Below are 25,967 nucleotides of genomic sequence, written 5' to 3'. Positions count from 1 at the left end.
CAGCTTTTGGCTTTCAAAAATGTCCTATGCAGACATTCGTATAGTCATATAAGAACGAATGAATTTAACGGCTGAGTCATCCATACTGTATTTTCTATGTAGAAATACTGTATTTTTCGCATAGACATATTTGTGTTGCAGCCGATTCCGTCTCAGCTTTGATTTTTACGCGTCTTAACTATTGCCAATCTCTTCTGCCTAGTGTTCGTTAATGTCTTTCTAGCCATGAAAATATGTCGTACGTATACCGTCATCTACTAGTCAAGATATCATTTAAAATAATTCATTTTGGTAATATTAATAGCTTGACCTTATATGACTTAATATCGTCATTGGGTTGGCCTTCAATATCTATGTTGCTACACATTTATATGTATATATATAACTCTCTGCGTATTTGACGCAAATGCCCTCTGTTGGTGAGATAGGAGATTTTTTTTCGCTAGTTCCTTCGGCACCAGCTCGTTCATTTTATCCTTTCTCTGCTCGTTTTGCTACTCGTGATGTTCTTTACTTGACCGGCAGCCGTCAGACCTACGTGAGCGTTAAAACCTTGCGTATGTCTGTACGAATCAGACGCAGAAGATGCGTTGCGAGATATTGAGCTGAGAAGCATCGTCCGGATTAACACAATCAGTGCCAGCTGCTGCCGCCGCCGCCGCCGCCGCCGCCGCCGTCACCTCCGACAAGGTACGGACGGCATAAACAACGACCGCAAGAAGCAGTGGCGCTCCGCGATGTTGGTGTGACCCCAACGGCAGCCGCCTGGAGGTCACGATCGAACAGAACGTCGCTTAGTCGCCGGATAGCTGGTTGTTCAGCAGGTTTACGCTAGATCATTGACGGAGACATATAACGCTAGTAAAGCGGACAACAAACGACATAATACGTGTAAAATCGTAATGTTACGGCCGGCGGTATACGATACTCGCAGGAGACCTCCGATCTCTTATTTAATTCTATGTCGACACATTTAAAAATAGTTAATGATGCCTGTTGTTGCTGCTGCTCGGAGCAAACAGCGCCATTGCGGGCTCCTAATAACGGTGAGTATTGAGGAACATCAATGGGTCATAATAAGAAGTGCGGTCTTCGTCGACTATCAATACGAGAGGTCTGCACGAAGTACACACGACTGTTTGCGATCTACCGTAGAAAGAATACGGACGTCTTGCCAAATAGAGCTTGGTCGTGCAGCTGCGTGCTGTCTGTCTGTGTGTGTGCCTTCGTATGTACATGTGTTAAATACAGTGATGTTTAATGGTGTTTGTTAAAAGCGACCACAACCGACAACAAACGTGGCGCGGTAAGCAATAAAAAGGAATCGCGAGTCACGATGCTGGAAACAAAGCTGAGCAGAAGAAAGCAGCTGGAAGCTTACACCAGAATCAGAGTATTAGTGTTCTGACAACGCGCTAAGTTATTACGACGGTGAGTCGACGAACTATTCACTCAGTGCGATGAGCACTCTACAAACTGGCCAGGGAAGGGCGGATGACAGAGACCAAAGATGCACTCTTTCGGGTGACGAATGTTTTGATACGTGCACATACACGGGCACGGATGAATGGACATTGATCAGAAGCTGTCGGGTAAAAGGATGTTCACCATACAGCGTCACAAAATAGCCTTGAAGCTATCACGTCAACTGACAATACTACCGTATATAGCAGCACATGACGACGATTACATGGTGTAAATGTGTGTCTAATAAGATACTCACAATTTGAGTGCATAGTTCTAATTGTCAGCATTACAAAGATTTTAGCTTGTAGTTAATTAAGCTGAAAGAGCAGCGATAGAGGTTTCAGCGGACAGCTTCTCCGATTGGCGGTGTTGTCCGTAACTGAACGTCCTATCGAAGTAATGAAATCTGCAAACGTCCATAAGAAATTGGCAGAGCTAACGAAACAGTCAGTACCCGCAGTATTTGTTTCGCGGCAGAAAAAAAAAAACGCTCTCAAATGCGTTGTACACAATAGACAACGTAGCTTCCGTCAAAGATACGTGTTATGTATAAAACATCCACGTTCCTACTTACAACGGTTTCGTTTTTACGTAAAGGAACACGCAGACGACCCCTCTGTGGCTGCAACTAGTTGACAAAAATATAACTACTTATTTATATGATTATTATACTAGCATACTGTTAGTATGTTGTTACGGAGATTCAAGTGGGTCGATTTCAAATACCTCTATTACAGGGTGAATTGTTTACATCCTCGTAACGTATCATTACTATCAAAAAGATAAGCAGAATAAACGCCACAATCCATAAAGCTATCTGTTTAAAGGCTTATCTGTCATACTGCTGGCTCTTCATTCGGATACTATATGTCCTATGAATAAGTTAATCGTCGTGCAGCTCGAAATGTATAATGTAGCTTATACTTTACTAGATGGGAAAATACGATCAACTCTACTGCTGTAGAATCGATAGACAACCCAACCAACCGTCAATCCAATCCACTATGTCACGACTGTTGAGGACAATACAGCTTTGAGTTACTGTAAACTTCTATTATATATAGTTTTACTACCCTATGGAGCCGTTATCAAATAAAATAAAAATTTTGCGTTTTTCTTTTTTAGAAAATTTTAAGCATTTTTATCGTTATTTTATGGCCACCGTATCACTGTAGCTCTTGTCTTCACCATTAATAACCATCTTGTTATTACTAGCTGATTAAAATGATCGAATGATCATTTACTACTTGGAAGCAGTTATCTAGAGTGCGCGCAGCACCGTAATTACGCAGCCATTAACAGATGAGACACAAAACAATCTCTTATTAGTAACATACTCCTCAAATTACGAAGTACCAGCGATAAATGTTTGTATTACATTTTTTCGATAGGCTTCATTGGATCGTGTAATAGTTATGACCGCCGCGTAGCCGAACCAGAGTCGCTTTACATGAATACTCAAACGAATCAGAGACAGCCCCCCAGGGCGGCCGACGATGGCCTGCCCAAGCACAGCGAGCTCGTCGCAGCTTGGTTCCAGCGTTCAGTGTTCTTTCTCTTTTTTCCATAGTTGCCTAATAGTTATTGTGTTCAGCTCGTAGATTCTGTTAGAATTTCTATGGCCGTTCCTTGTCCGACTTCCGATTCGTCGGTCATTCAGTTGAAGTCGGCGAAAAAAGCGCCTCGCCAACCACAAAACGATCATCTGCTGCAGTGTTGTCGTTTAATTGATACTTCACGTTTCAAACCGCGAGGTATAATAACACTGTATAGATTGTACGTCATGTTGCCGATGTCTAACCTCTCCCCTTCGGATCAATATGTAAACACGGAAAATTAGCGTGCGTCTACGTGTGTGTTTCCTTGAACTATAGGCCTCCTCTTCGTGGAGTCATCTTCGTTTTCTGCCAGTACTTCCATCATCATTGCTCCGTTTTGCTGTCGACGGTCCCGCATACCGTTACGGCTGTATTCTACTGCTATATCAGCCAAACTACATCATGCTACCACTGTCGCTATGATGAAATGTTCATGGTACCTCCGGTGTCGCGGCGGTTGTAAATTAGCAGTGACGTTGTCCAATAGTTGCTTAGACCTAAAGCCGGACATAGCGCGCAAAGTGGCTTACGAAGGTGTTAGATGGAATTCACAGTTCCTGCTCACTGTGACGTAGGCTGTTTGTGAGTCTTCCGAGGTAACATTAAGGGAACACAGATCGATTCAAAGCGAACGACAGGTGGCCGAAATACATGCGACCACGACCTAAAAACTGAGCATTACCAACTGGCGAACCGCCAGAGGAAATTTATGATTTCGATAAACAAATCTCTTTATTTGCCAAATGAACTACCAGCCCGTGATAAACAATCGCCCCGGTGCAAAGCTTTACATAGCCATTCGGCCCGTTCCTGTACAATCTCAACATATAGTAAACAGATTTAATTAATGTGTTGTTAAACAGGATAGCCTCAATAAGTAAAATGCAAAAAAAAAGAGCTTGGTCATAGCTAATGCTTAATTACTGACGCGAACGGTAATCCTCTACGAAGTACCGAGCATCGATGACAGGAATTACTTAAAGCAAGAGACTGTCATTCTGTAGCAGGGGCGTACGGTTAATGAGTCGAGAATGCCACAGTCGGTCTGGTCGGACTTTCGTGCTAAAAACTCAACGTCCAGTCACGTCTCGTATTGGTGGGTTGAACACACACATGCGAAGGGTTTACACACGCAGGCCTTCCGACTGAAACCGTCCTCTGATTACCGTCAGCGTCCGAATTAGCTTCTACGGTCGACCTGTTTGCTCGTAGACAGATACTAACTGAACTTAACATGTGTTTTAAGGACATTCACTGCGAGGAGGCAAACTTAGCGTTTTTCTACTGTGTTTATCGCTCAAGATTATAGCGTTCTATTTTGGTAAATAGTATAGAATCCATGAATACTTCGCGGTTTCCGTTGTAAATAAACTGTGTTAGTATGAATATAATAGATAGTTATTTTGAATTGTCTTTATTATGTTAAAATTACAAGAAGCGATCGTAAACTGTCGGCTGAAACAGTTATGTTCTATCGTATCTATTACTAAAACTAAATGTTCTGCACAAACAATCTGTCTCTGTTTCACATAGATATTCAGATGAGCGTACGTCCTTGTATACTTATAATCTGACAGAGTTTATTTCCAAGACAACGGCTTGTACTCTAGAGACCAACCGGTGCATACTTTCATAGACACTACATATGGCCAATTAACGCACACCGATTGGGTGTCATTAAAGCGCATAAAAATACCAAAGTATTTAGAGTACTGCAGCTATGGCCATGGTGCAGTATTTTTGCATGCGTTACGTCCGGTACTTTAGCCATTACTTCTTGGCGACGCCGGCATTTTAACCCAGGCCACCACGTAGGCTTAGCAGGCACACATTGCGCTATTACGAATACATCACGCTATCGACGTAGTAATCGCGGTGTCGTCTGGAGAGTTATCATCAAATGACGATGACGACGAAATAGTTGAAGAAAAATTACAAACGTATCAGTGATCCGGAGATAGCTGAAGTTTATACCCGCTGAACGGCTGAGGCGGCGAGGATAAGGTTCCTGAACTCGCGCCTGCTATTACAGCTGTAACAACATGAGTTTTACGCCTGATATTGCTGCTGAGTATCGCTCCTATAACAACTACAAATGCCCCTATAACTGTTGCAATTAGTACTGCTTCTGTTTCTACGTCTGTCCTTTTACGCGCGCGCGCGCGCGCGAACGAATGGAGACCTCTCGCTGCACGCAGTTGCTGCTGTCGCTGTTATTGCCGTATGCTCCTATGTATACAATATTAGACCCTACAGCATGCCGGGAGGTCTCTGTTAGATTGCTGAATTTGGCCAGACGACTCCAGGCCATCTGATTTGAAAATTGTGAAAACGCAAATATTTCGATACCCGAACGTAGACAGCAGAAAATAGCCAAAAGTAATACACACTCGGTATTGAGTACACTAGCAAATAGATAAATAAAGTCGATATTTCTGTTCTGGCGTTTCCTGCCTCGATTGCCAAATAGCGCAGTTACTAAATTGGAAAAGAACGTATATATATATATATATATATCTCTAATGTTAAAGGCGAGGGAAGATATTTAAGAGACGCTTAATGCCAAATCCGTTCGCCGGCTGTCTACAGCAAAACAAAACACTCATACCTAGTTCCTGCTTTTAGGTTAAGAATTGCGCTGTTACTCAAGATGGTATTGAAAATCAATACTTACTACTGAAGATCAATAAAGACTGGCAGAATTATAGGTCAAATACGGGGTGCAATATCGTCACAACACAGGTTTGGCTTGCCCGAAGCGCTTAGTATTTAGAAAGAGCCATATTCGACACGATGAAAATAGCGAAAAGTGTGATAAATTATAAGTATAGCTTATTATCTGGACGTTTCTAGTCAATCGAATATTTTACAATGATGACATAGCAACGCGTCCTTTAGTATTAGCAACCTTTAAGGGGTTTGAGCGAACTTAGAATTCGATACGCCTTTAACATATACGATATAAAAAAAAACTGTTTCAAAGTACAAATATAGAATTTATAACTTTTCTCTTATACTATTTACTACAAAAAAAAAAAAAAAAAAAAACTGACATATACTATTATCGATTTAAAGCGTAATAATCAATCCAGCTGTTCAAACGTGGGTCAGCGGGGAACGATTTTTTTCTGTTATTGCTAACTATAGAAAGGGTCTTTTCCATATGACCCCTTATAATCCTGTACGATTTGAATACATCTCTGATATTCACCTTATCATTCCTGAGGGGCAATTACTTTTGCACCGGGCGGTACCGATGCGCGACCATGATGTCGAATAGCTCATAATACAATGTGAGTTTTCGAGAGCGGTAAACATGTCAATTAATGTTATTTATTGCGTAGCTATACTCATTAGCAGGATTCTCCTAAAGATCGCTACGTGTATTCACTGTTTAAACTTTACTAGAACCAAATACTAATTTGAAACATTGCACAGCCCTTGAAACTCGCAATGACCAACTGTTTCTCTGTACTTCAAAGTACCCTTCGCTTAACCCTCACCAGTTGCTGTTATCTAACAGTTGTATGGTGAAAAAGATCAAGGCGATGGTTTGTTTTTCTTTTTAACTGTTTCAGTTGAACTGAAACTCAACCGCTTTCCGTGATACTCCAAGTTGGAGCTCGGCCGAGAATCGTGGTGAAGTGGGATGAAGCGCCACCGATGAGGCAATGAACAATCGAACCGTTGGAAACAAAACCGAACTTTATTAGCTCTGCTCAGAAAAACCTCAGAGTATCGTACGTTGAAGCATCACCGGCGCATACCGACGTTCTTTGAAGGGTAGTCCCCGGCTTTTTTACGATTATTCGATCTCAGATGGCACGAAATACGACGAGCAGTATTTCTGTAAAGCACAAGTGAGGGCGGTTAGGTAATGTTGCGTTAGGTCGATGCGTAATCAAGGAAGTAGGTTTGTCGGAAGAAGCGGCCGTCAGTTTGATGGAGGGATCATCTGTGATTTACAACTAGCGATTATGTGCGAATGCAGATAAATAGCAGCCATCTTGGCCTTACACTTAGACAATGGCCGATTTCGATGAAGATATCTTAAGAATGATGATACTTAAAGCAAACTTTTGGGATCGCCTCGCCTCTTTCGCATTGGAAACACGCAGGCTTTTCGTTTCGAATTTTTGATTTCCTGCAGTCTTCCTTTTTGCAGGAAATCTTTTTGCTCGCGGTGGAATCCTTATAACTATGATTAAAAAATGCGGAGGTAGAAATATCTTACAAAGGAATGGCGTACCCTGTAGCCGTAGGTGCGAGTCTCAGGCTAAAATACAAAGACATGCAAGGAATACACATCGTCGACTAAAAAGAGACTCAAACAAAGCGCGTACGTCATTCGACAGAGAGGCTTGTACTGGTGAAGCATCGCTTGCCCTCATGGCGAGTAAGTCGCTAAAAAACGATAAGGGGTTTAGAGAAGAACCACCTCATTCTTCTTGCGCTTGAGTGGAAGATGTCAACAGTGAAAAGTTTTTCAAACGTCACACAACCAAATGAGCGAATGACTTAAATTTTATCTATCTGAGCATTAAATGCTAAAACTGCCTGAGTCTTTCTTGGCCCGGAATGTCTCGCCACCATACTAAAGAGAGATAGATTTTAATTCCTTTTCGAATATCAATATATTCCTTCAGCGTTGGATAAAGCACATAAGATTCGGTGGCAAAAGTAGACTATTTTAATTGTAGTTCACCGGCGACCCGTTTATGAAATCAGGTCCCACCGCTCATAGCAAAATAGAAAGTTCATCGAAGAAGGGGTACATCGAATGAGCTAATTTCCCATCAACATTGAAAAGGAACACACTGAAACGCGACGAGACGCATCAGTTTTAAATTTAAATCTCTTAAGACGACAACAAAGTGTTTGAGCTCGAAAGCTTGTTGCTTTAGCTTTTGCCATCGTTGCTCCTGGGGGTAGCCGTCGTATACGGAAGAGAAGCGCCAGAAAGGGGGGAGGGGGGAGGGGGAATTATAATTTAGGTGAAAACTAGGGTTAGAGATGTCCCTCTAAATAAAAATCCGAACTGGTTAACCTTTATTGCAACCAAGCTCGCATGTAAAGCATATTTACTTAGAAGACTAAACAAAAAGACAAGAAGCAAAGAATTAATTTTAAGAAAAAGTTTCACTTTGATATTTTTCAAATGAGTAAAGGGATACTAAGGATTCGTTCTCTATTGATGAAAGTGCGGACAACACTGCATTTAAAATCGCATAGATTATAAGAGCCGTACGCACAATACTGAGCTCCGCCTGGAACAATCATTATTCATGACGTGTATTGCTCTACAGGATGCATTTTGGCCAGTAAATTTGAGGCCAAGACGATACCCCGACGAAATCACTGGTACATGAGGAACAGAGCGCAGGTCTGCTGTGAGAAAACCTCATATTTTTCCTTTATGCCAGGAATCATTCCACCTGTCATACATAATCAGGATTGTATTGGTTGAATAAGCAACTTTAAGCAACCAGCACCGAATAACTTATTAACGTTATTTGCTCTTTCCTAATTTCGGACAAGATTTGGACGCGATCTGATATGCATGCATGCAACTGTCTGGTCAATATCCATTCTAGACGGCTTCATCTTGCGCATGTTCCTTGACAGATCACGTGGTTAAACATCTTCATTCAAATATTTTCTAGCAGTTGGGTGACAGGTTTTCCTATTCGTTCTGCTGACATTCTTTATTTTTGAGATTTTGTGGAATTCAAGTGAACCCTTCAAAGGTCCGAAATTTCACATCTTTAGCCTTTTTCTTTGAGGTGCACCACATCGACCCAGTTGTACCGATAGCCCATTTCGCTCGGAGATTCTGTTGTATGCTTTACAGATTATACGAGCATTTTAACCTAAGTCCCCGGACCACGTTCGAGTCCGAAGCATAAATTCGTTTTAATTGATATATCGATTTTGCTCAGTCGCGCACACATCGACAAACCTATACAACGATCTCTACATAATACATATACTATCAGATAGCTAAACACATACAAGCCTATACAATGCATATGCTATTCTATGAACGAAAACGCAGTCTGCTTCTGCTCATGCCAGCAGTGGTGCATAATCAACAGCTTGGTCTTCGAGACCACCCCAAAGTGTTTGAGTATCGCGCCTCACTGAAACATCTGGTCTGGCTATTCATCGAAGGCCGTGACCAACGGGCTTAGACTTCACACCACAAGATGACTGCTCTGATCCGATGTTTCTTTAGGAACGGATGCAGTCACAAAGTCACCAATTTATTTTCTATCCTTTCGCCTACGGCTGGTTAGTTGGATAGGGAAACAGGCACGGTAAAGCATACATATTTGATAGACATAGATCTATGCCCAGACATATTCGGCCTCTTGTACACACAGCATTGGAAAAATACACGTTGGTGATTGTACGTCTAATAGCTCGATACATGGCTTTTTGCTTTTCGTTATCCTCCACACGCATGATTAGCATAGAAATATACTACAATTGCTCCGATTTGCGGTGGCAAAGTAAGTTCGCGGTAAACATTATTGATACGGTGACATCTTTACCCCACATAGCTAGTTCGAAGAGTGTATTGGAGTTCTTCATACGGCGGCCTAGTAGTTTTCCGATAGTTGTAGCTGGTCGATTGCCGGTTGTGAAATCGAACTACAGCTGCCATTTAAGATAATAGATTGAATGTATAATAGAATCTCACGTTTGAGAACGCGACGAGACTGCCATGTTGACCGGGGAGTATGCGCGAACCAGTGGAAAGCATTTACGGCAAATAAGTTACACAACTTTGCATATAGGAAGCTGTCACTTTTCGGTGTATACGATGCTTTGAAAAAAAAAAAGCATTGCTGGTTATTTCTGTGTGGTCAGCGTTGTACGCCAGTTCCCTGTATCCCAGCGCGGAAAGGTCAACAAGGGACTGGCGTTACGAGTTGACAGAATTTGAAAATCCCGCCACACTTAAATATTGCTATTGAATGTTGGAACTCGTTTGCAATATATTGGCTTAACAAATCGTTCGGAGTCGCTGTGCAATGAACATTTGTGCGATTGCCTAACATCTGATATTGTCTTGTAATCTTACTGAATAATGACGTACTAACTGTGACGGATACGCTGTTTAGAACTTGGCCGCAGGAAGTTAGACGTTGTAAATTAGTAATCCTTTCAAATTTATTTTGCAAATAATATACTATTTGCAATAATAGTCAAATATAGTCAGATGGCAAAAAAAATTGACAGTGTTTCCGACTATTCGTTATTTCTCGGGGTATCGATAATTTCCACAATAATATTAGAACGTATACATATTGTGATACGTTTAACACTAAAGCTATGAAACGTTTAGCATTAACTCTCTTTGATTAACGTTACTATCAGCTCAATGTCAGAACTGTAAGTAACAACTGATTTTCTGAAGAGATACTAAAAATCTCTATATAACGTTTTCTGACATAAGACGCCACTCGGTACCATAGTTTCAGCCTCGTTGAAAATTGTCGTAGCTTTGTGTCCTTTTTTTTGTTGAATGTTTCTCGATGTTTGGATTAGTCTTGAAGGGCAAATGTTATTATCAAGCACTTTTCTTAGCCATCCCCTTAATGATTCAAATTGCCAGCTGGCATTATGTACCCTAGGAAGTGGCATATGTAGGCAAGAGAAGGACGGGGCTTAGACAGACGATATCGCGCATACTGCGTTGGACAACTTTCTTTCATTATTGAGTATTGTTGAGAGTTGCTTTAATGCTAATAGCGACGCCAAATGTATTGAAGATCAAACTAGAATGATACAGTAACCTCATGCATAATGAACGCTGCGATGTTTATGCCTTTAACTTTGGAAAATATTAAAGGTATTAGGTTTATCCATTTTTGAACCATCCGTGCGTATCTTATTTACCTTTTTAGCTACGCGTGATCCTGATTTGTTTCGACTGCTGCACGATCCATCTTGGCTCAATCAGTGCAGTGATTTTATCAAATATAGGACATTCAAGACAACATCAACGCCTTATTAGGCTGTGCGATCCCCGTGCGCTCAGAGGTGCTTGCATCCATACAGAAGGTACATAAGACACATCTATGATATTATCTGTTATCCACAGAGCTGTATCAGTTTGTCCTGAGTGTATCCTCCGGCCGTCTATTTGGCTTCTGCGCCAGCTCGGAATATCACTGTAATAGCTGACACGAGGCTCTATTCAGATTCATCTGTTTGGCTTTTATAAACCATCAACCGACTCTGTCCTCGGAATTATTCGTCTCCTTTATGTCGCCCTCAAGCATGATCCGTTGCTAGGTAAACATTTATCGAGCACTTATCTTTTCCGCGACAGCTGAGTTTTTGTAAGCTGACCACTTTTCCTTATCCCACAGACACATACTCATACTTCGTTCCGTCGTACTTGCATCTGTATATATATATGGTACTCCATCCTGGCCGTCTACCCACCATAGAGTACCACATATATATATATACCTTTTACGTATGCGTGCTTAAGGGTGCAGAATGTGTTTATGCTTAGGGCAAACGATCGTATGCGCGTATCGTGTGCAAACGTTTGCTAGCTAAGTATGTATACTATTTATATCGCTGTTCCAGTGGTCTATGCTAAGCCAAACAGAGATCGCTGTCACTGCCACCGACATCTGCGGCGTGCAAGGTCGAATCGTAAAATGAAACATCATCAGTGTTCACTGGCTCTAGTAACTAACCCATATACGCAAATCGTGCATCACAATCACTGACACTATGTTTTATTCGTCATGTTAATTCAACATGACCTTTTCCATTAGTGGGCCGTAGCGTTTGTACGAACGTGCGCATATACAGTTCACTACATCGGCTGCGATCGTGAAGTCGTACTTACCGAAAGGGTTGATTGTCAATGTCTGCTATCATTTACGCCTATTCTCTATGTAAGAGCTGTACACGCGCTTGCGCGGTAGTTACTGCATCCTGTTTACTTACAACTATCATTACCACGGATCGTGATAAGGTGTCAGAGCGTTGTTGCACATACGTATGTGTATGCAAATGAATAGTGAAGACTGTTTTGGAATCGTTCATTTCAACTTTCAACTTTACAAACGAAATGAAGGCGAGACGAATAGCTAGCTCAATACGTGATTGAGCCAGCTGAAATCAAACTCACGTCCTATTTGCCATTCATTGAGAGGGGCTGGCGCATTCTGAGGGTATTGCGTGGCTTTGCAATGGACTAACGAACTGTTATACTGGACCATTGGACCACCATGCTAAGGTATTTGTGCGCTGAGCTCTTATATATGCAGATATATATGTGAACCTACTAGTCGGTTCATGAGGTGTATCTAACAAGCGCGAGCACAGACTCGGGTGCTCCTTGTTCGTATCTCAGCTGGACAGGCCTTTGCAGGCCGTTTTTTTGAGTAGTGGATACCATGCGCAACTATAAAAAAGGCCACTTGCCGCACCCATAAAAGTAATTCTCCCACGATCGAATTTGCCGAACGGTAAGTAGAAAATCTTTTGTACAGGAGAAATTTAAATATTTACTGTCCCATTTTTCGATCGGTATCAAAAGCACAGTTTGCTTCATGATAAAGTGGCACTCTAGGAGAGGAAAGAGTATAATGTGGTACCAACGAAAACGTGATCAAGCCAGGATGAAGTACCCTCGATGTTGGGAATTTTCGGACTTCCAACCGAAAGCCTGACTGTATGAAACCAGCATAGAAGAAACCGGCAAGATATACCACGAATACAGAAGGTAATGTAGTTAAATATGGTCTGGAAGATAGGATCAAGCTCTTCTAGTACCCGTGCCATATCGCCCTACAACTGATGTTTAATACTTCTGACGAAATACGATTGCGATTTCGGATCCTTTTTGCCACAATGCAGGAAAATGGGTACACTCCTATCTGATCAAACTTCGAGTTCTCAAGGTACCTTAGTGCATAAGGTCGTCAAATGTGTAGTCTTCGGTCGGACAACGGAGTAGTCTGAAACGGGCGCAGAGTTTAAAAACATCGCCTCTTCGTGGCGGCAGTCCCATTGAACTAATGGACACGAACGTTTCCCAAGCTGTAGTAAGGTTGTAAGTTATTTACAATGCAGCACAATTTTGCCAATACGTTGCTTGATGAGCTGGCTGTTCGTTATTGTTATAGCCACCGGAACAGCATCTATAGTATGAATCGGCGAAAAAAACCAAACAGGGGCAACTAGCCATATAACGCATTCAAGCAGCAGTATCGCAGACAGGCGTATGAATAGTGAAGTTTGAACGAAGTTGCCTCCTTGAATTAATCTCGCTCGATTAACGACTGCCTCGCAGGCGATCAGAAGAGCGGGTAAGCTACACTGAACTATTTACGATCCTCCCACAAATCGAGCTACCGGGCAAGCGCTGTGATACGACTGTGAACTCGTACGCTAAGGGAAACAAAATGTTCCTTCTGAAAAAGGTGTTCGTCGATGATAAGAGTCCATGAGATGGAGGACCAATATGGTCTATATGGGTTACGTACATTGTGCTGTAGGATTATATCGATCTGAGAAAGAACCGCCAATAACAACACTCTAGCTATTATCCGTGTTCCTTACCTATTCGTTTTGGAAGACGCTTGCATGCAAATACCTAATTGGTGCACAGATGTTGTGCTTAAAATACTATTTTCTAAAGTATCTCGCAGAATTAGCTAAAAAGCTAAAACCAAAGTTTAGTTCGATTTGAATTCAAATTAAACTTCGCTTAGAGCGCGCATCGATCAAACAGTAGCTTTATCTTTGTACAGATTATCAGGTAAATCTGGTATTCATTATAATACTTATGCCTATGCACGGTTCCTATTGTCAAAAAGGCTGCATTAATGTTATCGGTGTCAGATGTTCAATTGTGCACTTCATTTGAATACGAAACGTAGGACTAGACTAAGGCTGCATTAGGCAGACTTGTCAGTAGCCAATGATAGGCGACTCTGCTATTATCCTTTTATCCGATGTATATATATATATATATATACATACATAATTCCTTTATGACCGGACTCACAAAGCTGTAGCAGGACACCAAAGTGTACGGTCCTGCAATTACTGCGCAGTGTCCTCACACAATGTCGTATCTGTGCCGTTCCATTGACGGCGAAACGAAGCCAAGAGGCAATGCGATTTCATTACATTCCTTCTCCTACGAGAGACTTCACACACGGACGTCGTAACTTCACACTTACGGGTTTCGCTATGGCTCATCTATGGGGCAAATGCGCTGCATTTCTGGTTGCCATGTTTCAGATTTTTGAAAAATAAGTGCGAAGTAAACGGGCGGACTATTTACTCGAAGTATTAGGTCGCTGACGCGGGCCAAAATGATTCGTTTTGTCCGTCAATCGTAGCAAGCAGTTGACAAGATCCCTAATGTAGGCTCTTTATACATGTTTACGCGTACACCTAACATGGAACGGCTTATAGCCCAATTTCATGCATATATAATATACAGGTCTGACGTTATTTCTAACGTACCTGCTCTGCTTGTTGGTGTTGTTGTTTGTTTTCTCTTTGCTCTAATTTTACGTCTGTCGTATTCCTTGATGGATGCGCTAAGCGAAAGCTATCGCGCGCTATCATCATGCCGTCATAGCAGTGGTAACAGCGGCACGATGATAATAATAGCGTTCCCACCATGCCATGGACGGGGGTTCCGCAGACGCCGTTGCTTTCGATGCGACCCGCATTCGTTTGCATCGTGGTCGCTAAAGACCCACTAAAGTGGGTGCTTGCTTGACTCTACAAGGTGATGAAGCTAACCACCACCGCAATGAGCGCTGAACCAGCTATCGCGTTAATGAAGAGTCCACAATTACGAGAAGAAGTTAGCATCAACAGCAGACGCAGCCGCAATACTATTCCGGGAAAGAATAACAACGACGATGTTGGCGACAGGAACAACAATAGAATTACACTGGGGTAAAAGTAAGAGAACGACATTACGTGGCGGCTAAACTGACCAACGTTGTTGCTTTGTGAGCGATTCTGCTACTGCGGCCCGCGTCCTTGCTTTCATCATCGTTGGGGGTGTTGTTGCGGGGCTTGTTGTCGCTTCTGCACCGCTTCATACTAGCTGCCGTGTTCCGCGCCATAGCTAGCTATAACGGCGGTTTTATTTATAACGGAAACATGGGAAGACCAGCAGCAGTAGTCATAGCAAGTTTATGATTACAACAAACGTCAATTATTACATGAACATACGTAAAATATGACAACAGTTCTTATTAATTATAAATGGAATAATGCGCGAAAAACTTGCGGTAGCCCTAGACTAAGACCGTTGACTGCGGTCGTCGATTGCGCGAAGATGGGCTCGAACGACAGAAGAAGCTCTGGGGCCGTCAGTGTTGGCGCGAGCACAGGCAGATGATTATATCACCCAGTGCAGCGTCGGCTGCTGTGTACAACTAGTTTTTTTTTCCATATGTAATCGTTTATCAAGACAGGTTCGGGAAGGACGCAGACAAACAGGCGGGGAGCAGCTAGAAGACAAGACAAAAAAATGAAAATTTCAAACCTTCAGAGGGCGTTTACCTCGCTCTGTAAATGATGATTTGAATAGTACCTACGGAAATAGGAACAATAATGACGCGTATGATGCACGTGTAATGACAAAACACTGATAGTAGACGCTTTTAATTTAAAGTAATAGTTTTTTTCCGTTGCTGCATCGTCTATATGGGAGCAATTAAATACACTATCTATACACCCATATAATTATTCAACAGAAGGGAAACAGCTGTCATAAGATATTGATGCATTTGCTAGTATGTTTGTTCCGGCCAGAAGATAATACTGGTATCGGATATTGCCACCCAATACTGTAGTATTTTCTGTTAATTTGTGTTACATTAAAAGTTTTGCTTTCTTCAGATCAATAGAATATGAACTCTATTCACATATTTGAGCACCTTTGGCACTTTGAGCACTTATTTGGTACGACGACAGGGCCTAATACCAGTGGATTTAGTATTTTAATAGTTCCTTCGACGACATTGAGATTCCTTTTTCGGGAGCGTATTTGCTTGATCAAATCCTTAATGTCCTTGTCGAACAAAGGCTCTCGCTCTTTCCTTATCTTGTCCGGCGGTGTTGAACGTCAATAGATCACTGCTAATTCGCATGAATCGACTCTAATATTTCATAAAAGCCTATCGTGCCTACCCGTTCCTCCTCTGCCCGTTCCAGTTAGCACAACCCTTGTATCGTGACCCAACGAATAGGGCTGCTAGGCTTTGCCGGAGAACCTTACCAAATCTATCGACGGTGTAGTCGTAACGCTTAAACAATGCAGAAGATGCCGGGGGACGAACGCAACAGCACCGTGTCGTATCGCCAACCCTCCGCTTCGATAAGCGATCATCGCGCTATTACTATGCTTGCTGCCGACGAACTTCTATACTGTTGTTACTCTTGAATCTTATTATGGTCTGGACCGCAGGGGCTTAGCTCTGCACGGTTAACTTTCGCTTGTGAATAATAACCAACTTTGCTGGACTGTGCGTCACCGCATTGAAACCGGATGGACCCACCGCCGCAAGCCCCAACCGCGGCGTCGGAAAATTATTGGGGACAATTTTCAAAGTTTCGGACACGCGAGCCGCAGCGACGCGTACAGAGACAGCGTTAACCATTTCCGCAGCTGAACAGCTCACAGATAGAGACAATGGCAAACAAGCCCAAGTAATCGCATCTTTTGACTCGCAAGGGAACGAGCGCTCAGTATGCAAAGACTAGCAGTAATTGTTAACGGCTACGAGTTCCTGTTAATAGCCTTTACAGTTAGCTTAAGCAGGCATAGGCCAATATATTGGAACAAAATATCTATTTAACTACACGTAAAATGAAGTAGGTAAGTAGCAAACTGTCTATATATTACGATAGCATATGCGTACTCATTTGTACGCATATTTCAATGATATCTTTTTAACTGGTCAATTTCCAATGCTACAGGACGATATAGGCTTACTCAAACGTTAAGCGCCTATTCTACCACAGGCTTTTGCCAATGCAAGCTTGTTCAACCCACAAAGACCTGAAAATGGCACAGGTCCAGAGCTAAGCCTTATCTTCGGACACAAATCGATAGTCATACCGCTTCCATGTCATACTCGGCAGCGACGATCCACTGATCATTATCAGTAATACTGGATTTTTAACTCGAAAAACGCAAACATCATTCTGCCTACCATATCATCCGTTTCATCATCCGTTTGAACCTTATCTATAAATCATTGAAACGCTCACAGAACAAAAAATAGGCCATTTCCATTATTATCGGCTGCTGCTCTTCACTCTGTCGAGTGGGAGGGTTAAGTCGCCTAAAAGATCTGGCGGCATCGAACTTGTATCCAAACAGTACGAGTGCCAATCGAAATCAGATTGCACAGCCCGGATCGACTCCGAACTAGGCAAACACAACAAGATTTCGGAAGTGGTCAGCTCAACGGCGATGCTATAGGCAAGTCTATTTATTCTTCCAGAAGTTTGCATTTCAAATTATCTTTTAGACCATTCAGGGCCTCGTAGTTTTCGTCTACGGTCGTCACTTACGAACAAGAAGTCCCTCAACAGACTCTCTCTAGTATTGCCCTAACAGGCACACGATTTGAGCTATACATAGAGTTAGGTCACGTTAGGGGCCATATAAGCGTCGCGTAGCGATCTGTATAAACTAAGCTAAAGACTACAGAAACTCAAACACACACAGACTCGCTCGGACCAAACGGCTCCTACGGAAGAGATCAGTAGAAAGTTTCTTGCTAGGTGTTGTAGGACCTGGAATATTTTGCACACACAAATGATCAAGATGAACTAAACAGTTACGTAATTAATTTATTTTATATCTTATTTGTTTTTACTCTAAGGTAACGAAATGCATTTAAAGACCCTCTGCATACATTTTGAACTGGCACAACGCGTCATGCACCGTAATTGTGCGTTGGCTCAGAATAATCCCTTCACTCCGTCGATCATCGAACGACACATTCTACTCATAGCTACTTTTATATTATTGCCAACATAGACGAACAATTGTCGATCACGTTACTGCCATTTTATCAGGCTGCCCTGCGCCGCCTGATATTGGGCAGGCGATCAGCCTCTAATTCAATCAATTAAACCGCTGTATTATAATTACGGGTATTTCTACGTACGTAATTCTACTTCGATCCATGGCTTTAGGCCTTTCATGGTTAGACCTACTTCCAATGACGGCGGTTTCTGCTGCTGCCCCCACCGGCACCACCCTATTCACCTGTTAGCTTGTTATTGTAAACACGAAAAAGCAATTATAGTAGGAGCTCTGCGATCGTTCTCGATTTGCAATGACCATACTTACTACAAGACCAGTGTCGATAAAGTATTGACAACGATAGCGGTAAGAGCAGTTTGTGTCTGATAGTTATTTCTTTGGGAAGATAATTTTCACAAAAAGTTCTTCCCATTTTATTTTTGTTTAGGTAAAAATCACATTCTGGCTATTTTTTGCGGAGCAGTTGTCTAGCTCGAAGCGAACCGTTATTGATTCTGTATTTTTCTTACCAATCTGAAAATGGCGGAGAAGGACTTTATTAAGTAACGCATGGCTGGAACAATTTTTCCATATGCTCTGGTGTCAGAACCGTTACGCCGTGAATAAGCCTTAATAGGCCGTCTAGGTGTCTCAAAGCAAATATTGGTTCAAAGTCAAATTCTATTTTTGACTAGCAATACAAAACGATCGATAGATCTTCAAGGTTGCGCTAATCATTTACCTACGCATCTCGGAAACATATACACGAAATAGTACTATTTACAGATCGTCTTCTTTTAGTCTCATAGGCTAGTTAGTGGTGCGCGTGTAATTACTGGAACCTATAGCTGTCAAGCCTACCACCATACATAATATAATAATGAATCGCAACCAGAGGGCAAGTTAACCGGCCAAGCAATAAAGAACGAGGCTTCATCTCTATATTGGCTGATATCCGCTTTGAGGCCTTTTTGCTAAGTGGCTCTCAGCAGTAACGTCCCTCGACCTCGCCCCCTCTGACATATCTGGTTCTAAGCCACTGAAGCTTCTTGCATCACCAAAAAAAACTCTGTGCTATGAAAGGATTTGCATTCACTTTAGGCTGGGAAAATGAACGAACTTTTCCTGTATATATATGCACATATACTGCTTTAATATTATGAATATAAATTATCGGTAGTACACGATAGCCGTACATACCCTGTATTATGTAGAGAGGCCACGGGCCGCTGATTCAAATTCTGTCAACGACATATATTACACGAGCAATGTGATTAAGTAAAGAAACTATACGTAGAAATGTAGATGTGTGTGGCATCAAAGTAATTTCTTAACTCCCTGTATATACAGACACGTGAAGGAACCAGCATCAATTGGCTTTTGGTCATGTATCCCTCGTACGCACTCCGTTGAGAACGAGCATCTACTTGAGAATTTCGTCACAAACTGAGTTCTGCACTGCAAAAACGACAACATCCTACGGGCGTAACATGGAAGCATGTCATACAATATATATATATCTATTAGCAATGCAAATGACGTTCTAACGAGAATACCTATATAGAAACATAAACTTTACCTCGTCATGGTGTGGTAAGATCTACCTAAGCGTTGCCTGTCACTACTTCGCCGAAATCCTGCTTCCAATTTTCATCAGAAGACCATACAGTTATTGAAGTTTTGTACGATGCATACGCTAATTAGTAAGTCGGGATTATATATTATAAAAGCAGATTCGAGCAGGCGGTCGAATGCGAACGATTAGAGATGACCGCAAAACATGCCACCGTTGCATTTTAGTCCGTTTGTACTCAATATGAATGTCTGTTCTTCATAAGACGAAAACACAAAAGCTAAACAGGAATAAAAGTTATTGAAAGCTTAATGGCTCTGGGAGATTTCGGATGGCTTTGAGTCACGCAACCCAAATTATTATAGAAAACAAACGGCTGGAAAATTTGAACGATTTCGATGAAGCGCACTTTATACATGGAAAATGTAATTTAAGGATGCAGGAAGATTTGGATGGCAAGTGAAGCTTCAAGGCGAGATACTTTAATAGGCCCGAACCCGAATCGAATAACAGGCTGCTAATTATCCGGCACAAAACGAGCTCGATAACAAACTTTCATAAAAAAGGCTTTCGTTCACATGAAAATGATCGAGTTCTCCACTCCACTAGTTACATCAAACGCTTTTGTATTACATATTCTACTAGCTGAGTAGCAAAGTTTTCTTTCCGTTTATTGATTTCAGCTTCTATTAAGTAGGATCGTTTCCAACATAGTTTTTTTTTGCTAACATAATTTTTCAGTTATTTTACCACTCGGTTTGTATACGCATATATCGGAAGAGCTGTCTTTTTTAAATGAGGGTCTTTCTGTAGGGCATTGCTAAAGACATTCATGAACACTTAACGATCGGATATCGCTGGCTGGCGTTCTGGAAAATCATGTCTGCTGGTACCTCACTTTATAGTTAGGCTGGCGACGTTTTCTTTAGCCGGTGTCTGCCTGTGTACTAGTCTGCACGGGATGCGATCCTTTCAGGTATCAAAATAAAATCTTTCTAATATCAAGCATAGTAATCCTGTACCTACAAGCAGCGGTTACACAACTTAATTGGGCCGAACTTCTCAGAGGGGCACTAAGACGAAAACGACAATACGCACTATCTTTAACGTCGCCTTAGTATCTGATCGCGGTCTTACGTTTTAGCCAACAGGACAAAATGTCTGCTCCAGTAATACGATTACAGGCCACGAAGCTCTGGCATAAGCAATAACAAAAGCATAGAGTACTGATTCGCGTCTTTCGAAATATCGATGGATTACCCAATCCCCTGTTATGTCGATACATGCGTTTTTTTGCTGTTCGATATTTTTACACGTCAATTGCGTTTCCACAGAGCGATACGTAGCTAAAGAACAAAACTATTCTTATTGATAAACTTCGTTGTGGTTCCTGAACGCCCACGTTGAATTCGTATCGGTTGTTAGATAGCTGCTCCTCGTTTAGGGATCACCTGATCCGTGAATGGGGTTGATGGTCGCCTTCCAGTCAGAACGTTAACGTTGATATCGATACACATGCTGAAAAATGGCCGATTCTTTCATTCTATTTCTCTCTATTATAGAAAAATCACTGAACGGCAACGAAGGTCGTGCAGCAGTAAACAAGCCTCGCACTAAAACCCAAAACCGAGCAGAACGAGGAATTTTAAACTGTTTATTAACTACAGTCATTGTGAGCTTCCCGCATTGGCGCCTTCTGATGCTCCTGTATATTTTCCTAGATAGGCGTACCCGTTTTCTTCATAAGAAGGAATAAATTTTCAAAAAACTATGAATCCCATGCACCACGTCAGACAGACAAATTGACAGACAAAAAAGCATCCCGATGTTGACTCATTTTATGGGTTTTCGCCTAAACAAGCGTTTCGCAGTTTCCACCTCAGGCAAGTTTTTTATAAAAGCTGTCATGTCTAAGTCGAAACATTTTCATTGAAGTGCGTTTCTTAAATTCGTGTTCGTCAATCGTCGAAATACAAATCTCTTCTTAATCGAAGATCTCAACAAGTTGATAGGATAAGTTCTCTCACGTAGAACGTTGGATCTGATCAATAATCACTTTCAATCAACTCTTCATTGTGACAATATTGAAAAGCTGCATCAGTAGGTATCGGGTTGGTAAGCCAACTAATTGCTGGGCTGACCCAACGAGGATGTGCTTTAGAAGCGTGTCAACCACGTGTAGGTGATCAAATGTCTGGATTGAAACTGAGCCTGAAGCGAAGTCGGACTTGGAAACAGTAGCAGCAGCAGGAGAGAAGGCACCATGCAATTTGCGATGATCATGCTTACTTCAGTGCCTCTATGCCTTTCACCGTAAATGAATATCCAACTGGCCGGCCTCAAGGCCTCTGAACCGCAATCGCACGAAAGATATGGATCTAGGAATTGCCCATCTATCTGGATATTTATGCCTCTGCCTAGAAATGTGGGCACCATATATAATATATTGAGAAGTGCTATCACCTTCCAGTAGTCTCTCGCGGCACGAAAATATCTAAATGTTGTTCTTGCCTATAGTGTTCCCCGCCATCGTCTATAGATGAAGCATTCTAGCCACCATTTACGTACCGTGTTCTGGTATCACCATCTACCGTAGTCATCTACAGTAGTTTATTTTACCATCCAGCTAATAGTATCTTTTTGGTCGGCGGTTGATCTCGGTCGAGCTCGAATTTCCTGCGTCTGACTAGCTCCTATAGGTATGTCCACGTTGTGTCCTCTAAGAGACTATAGGCTAGTATCCAACACAGATTCATCAACGAAATATCCCCATATCAAGGCCAAATTGCTTGTTTACTAGCAAAGACAGTGCTTGCACTTACTGGAGGAATAATCCTGTGCCCCTTTAACCTACTCAGTCTCCCACTTGTTCAAGGAAACGTAGTCTATCTCTGATAAGAAGCTTTTGCTGAACACAGCCTACTATATAATAGGCTGGACATCCTCTTATTCTCCGTATAGCGTTCGTGACCAGCTTATGCGCCCGCGTATGTGTATGTAAACGATATATCCACATAGACGTGGGCAGTTTGCACATCGTGCACGATGATAGTAGCAACGATCGCACGTGTATACGACAGGCAGACAACCAAAAATATTGAACCTATCGACCTGCTTCCTGTGTCAAGGCCTCTCTTTAGGATAAGCCATCGGCAACTCGAGCAGCAACAGGAGTACGACTCCAAAAGCGATGTCTACAGTAATTGATATAGATGGAAAACTACGCACACGATTTAGTCAGCGCAGGCGGTCTGCATTGACACTTCCGTGTTTCTGTAATTTTCATGCACTATCCTATTACAGCTCTTATATTAACGTTAAAAAAAAACTAGATATACATATGCGTTACTGTGAAAGCAAACTAGTGTTCCCAAACTCAACTTCTGCTTTAAAGACATGCTCCAGGGCAGATTCCCAGCAGTCTCTCTACTATGGCTAGTAATGTGCTATACGTCGCCTGTTTGACTGACGCGGCTCTTCAGAACCTCGATGGCGGGACTAGCGGTAGTTCTAGCAGCTCCGTTGGTCGAGCGAACGCTTTTGCATTAAGTGGCTAGTTCATTAGCGTGGGAGTAAGGGAGCAGAACCGCAAGCTTTACTTGCAGAGCAAAGTACCCGTTTGAGCCTGAGTAAGCGACAAAGCGAGCAAAGTAGACGCTTGGTAAGGTAGGGGCAGCACACATCGCCCTTTGGGTTAGCCTCAGTCGGGTGGGCTGCAGCAGATGCTCCTTTTGGTGCCTCTCCAGAGGAACAGTAGGATGACTTCAAAGACCTGGCTGTGGAGGGGAAAACAGCACCTCAGTAGTGGACCCAGTGCCATAACCCATATAAAACTGCGGCCCACCAACTAACTTGTAACCTAACTCCTTCGTTTGCGATCAGAGCCTGCATGCGGTCTCGTTCTCTTCGAACGTTCCCCTGACAACACCGCTGCTAGTCTCCCGCGCGAGCCGCCTTAGTGGCGGCAGCGACGGCCGCGTCTTGCCTGAAAGAGTTGGTGCGCATGCATGTGACCGCCGCCAGTGACGCAGAGTGTTGTCCGAGGGAGGGTGATTAGCTCTTTGCATTTTAGGAGCGTATCGAGAGGACGCAGTGCGCGTGTCTGTTCGTGGGCTGGGGTGCCCAGCTATTCTACAACACGGAGTTCATAGGGTTATGTGTCACTGGTACTCTTGAGAAGCCGAACAGAACAAAAATCTGTAGACATTAACCACTGTCGATGTCGAATAGAGATATCACCCTGTGTTATCATATCATTCGAGCCTCTTGTAGAAGTGGCCTGTCAGGCTCATCCTATAGAAAAAACATTCGGCCAACGCTAAAGTACCGAAAGGACTATATATTTATATATATATATATAATTAAAAATGTTGGGTCATGTGTTGATCTTCCACTTGAACCTAGCCCCACTTCTCAAAATTGTTGTTGCTTGTGTGAACAGACAAACACAATATGGCATCCTAATCGTGACTATAAACCTACAATTTATAGGCCTGTTGGAACCGGATATTCTTCAATGTATCATTTCGGTTTTCGACTACTTGTTGGTATCGTCTATTGTTAAACTTAATTTATTTCAAATTTTATTGCAAAATGGATATCCACTCGTTTATTTTATACACTTATTTCATATATATCATCAACGTCCAATCAAGAACGCCCTGCATGTGCAGCACATCATTAAAATGAAACTTGCCTGACAGACTCATATGGCTGGCCCCATAGACATGCGGCCGTTGGATTTGGATTACTCTGATAGAGCGAATAAGATCGCGTCAGCGTTGTGTCCAGTTTCTCTGAGGTCAAGAGGGATCTTCAACGTGAACGCCGCCGACCCAGCCATTGATATTTGATTGATCCACAAGCCTGGCCTGGGAATGAAGTCGACAACGACGACTCCCATGGTCTGAGTTCAGCTAACCACTATATGGTGTAGACACAATGTGCTGTTATTGATCGAAGCTTTTGAATTTAGCCGAGGGGAAGAACGTGAACTGTTTCATTGAAAAAGACAAAGAGCTCTCGAACTAAAGCCTCGCTTTTAACTTCATCCACTCATTGACTGATGCTGTTTTAACCGTTACCTGCATATCTGACTTAAAGATCATCCAAGTGCTTTTAGACCCACAGCCAACGTGGGTGGTCATATATGTCTTAATATAACAAGCATGTTTAAATTTATTTTCTAATCACAACATTCACGGTATTATCTCTTGCTGTTTAGAAGGGATGGAGTTTAACTTAATATGATTGTCTGCCACTTTGGAAACGGCAGCGCGAATATGCGCACACGTTATAGCAGTGTAGCAAGCACAGGTTTGCGAAGAATGGAAACAGAAGCCAAAAATACAGAAATAGAGCCTCATAAGTAAGACTTATGTAGAGAGTGGAACAGATCTTTTGAGAGTTCTCTTGAAAAAGATCGGCTCAAAAAAACGTTCTTTATTGCACTAATTTGCGTATCTCCAAATTACCTAACAGATGTAGAACAGAGATGCTCCGAGCGCAGAGAAACTTTTGCCCCATCTAGCATATTGGATCCTGTCATTGGCCACAATTTCACATGGAGAATCCCCACCTTAGAAGTCATTGGTCAACCGTTTAACAAGATTACTTGAAAGACCGTGCGAATCCGATAAAGAAGAACTAATTCGTTTGGGATCTAGGGTTATAGCTCTTAGTTTTCATATATTCCTCCGTAATACTGTGTTCTATTTAGACCGAACCTACCGAACGTTTTATAGCAGATACTTGTAAAGTAAGTCTACTTGTGATATTTAATAGGAAACGGGCCTTAAACCAAATAACAGCGTACTTCTTTTACTAGCTGATAATAAACCTATCGAATGTTGTTGAAACGATGCAGCCTGTCTGGTCGGCCACTAGCGGTGTTGACCTATAGCTTTATTGGGACATCGTCAGTAGCATGTGACAACATGCGATGTTAATGAAAAAACATCTTATCAGCCTATTTCCCTCTTTGTCACGTTCCCGCTCTGGATACTTCTGTCGGTTTTATTATCTACGATACGCTGTATAGACAGATTTGGAAGCTGCTATTAACGAGAGAAGAGAGCTCGCAAATCCCTGTTGCAATATGCCACTCCATAATGGTCTAAGCATTACTGTATAGTAGAGTCTTATATGTGGACGTACTTTTCTTTCCCACGCGTTTGTTTGTCTTTGGCAACGCAACGCCAAGAGCACAAAGGCGTCATCACTCAATGCGTCTCAATATGGTTCAAATGTGCCGCCAAAGTTTCAAAGTCCACAACGGCTC

General features: G+C 42.2%; 1 protein-coding gene across 5 annotated transcripts in view; it reads right to left on the bottom strand.

Annotated features, from left to right (window-relative positions):
* The window catches only part of LOC111264161 (uncharacterized), a 134,627-nt gene that overhangs the window by 45,427 nt on the left and 63,233 nt on the right, over positions 1-25,967 (bottom strand). The window contains exon 2 of one of the 5 annotated variants that reach the window (XR_002682705.2): positions 6,542-6,912. The exons of the other annotated variants lie outside the window; for them this stretch is intronic. The gene's annotated coding sequence lies outside the window, so the exon portion shown is untranslated. Of the gene's footprint in view, positions 1-6,541; positions 6,913-25,967 lie in introns of those variants that run through there. 5 annotated transcript variants of the gene reach the window in all.

Source organism: Varroa jacobsoni, unplaced genomic scaffold (assembly GCF_002532875.2).
Source record: "Varroa jacobsoni isolate VJ856 unplaced genomic scaffold, vjacob_1.0 scaffold_824, whole genome shotgun sequence".
In the NCBI taxonomy this organism is placed as follows: domain Eukaryota; kingdom Metazoa; phylum Arthropoda; class Arachnida; order Mesostigmata; family Varroidae; genus Varroa; species Varroa jacobsoni.
This window is presented reverse-complemented; position numbering and strand designations above follow the sequence as displayed.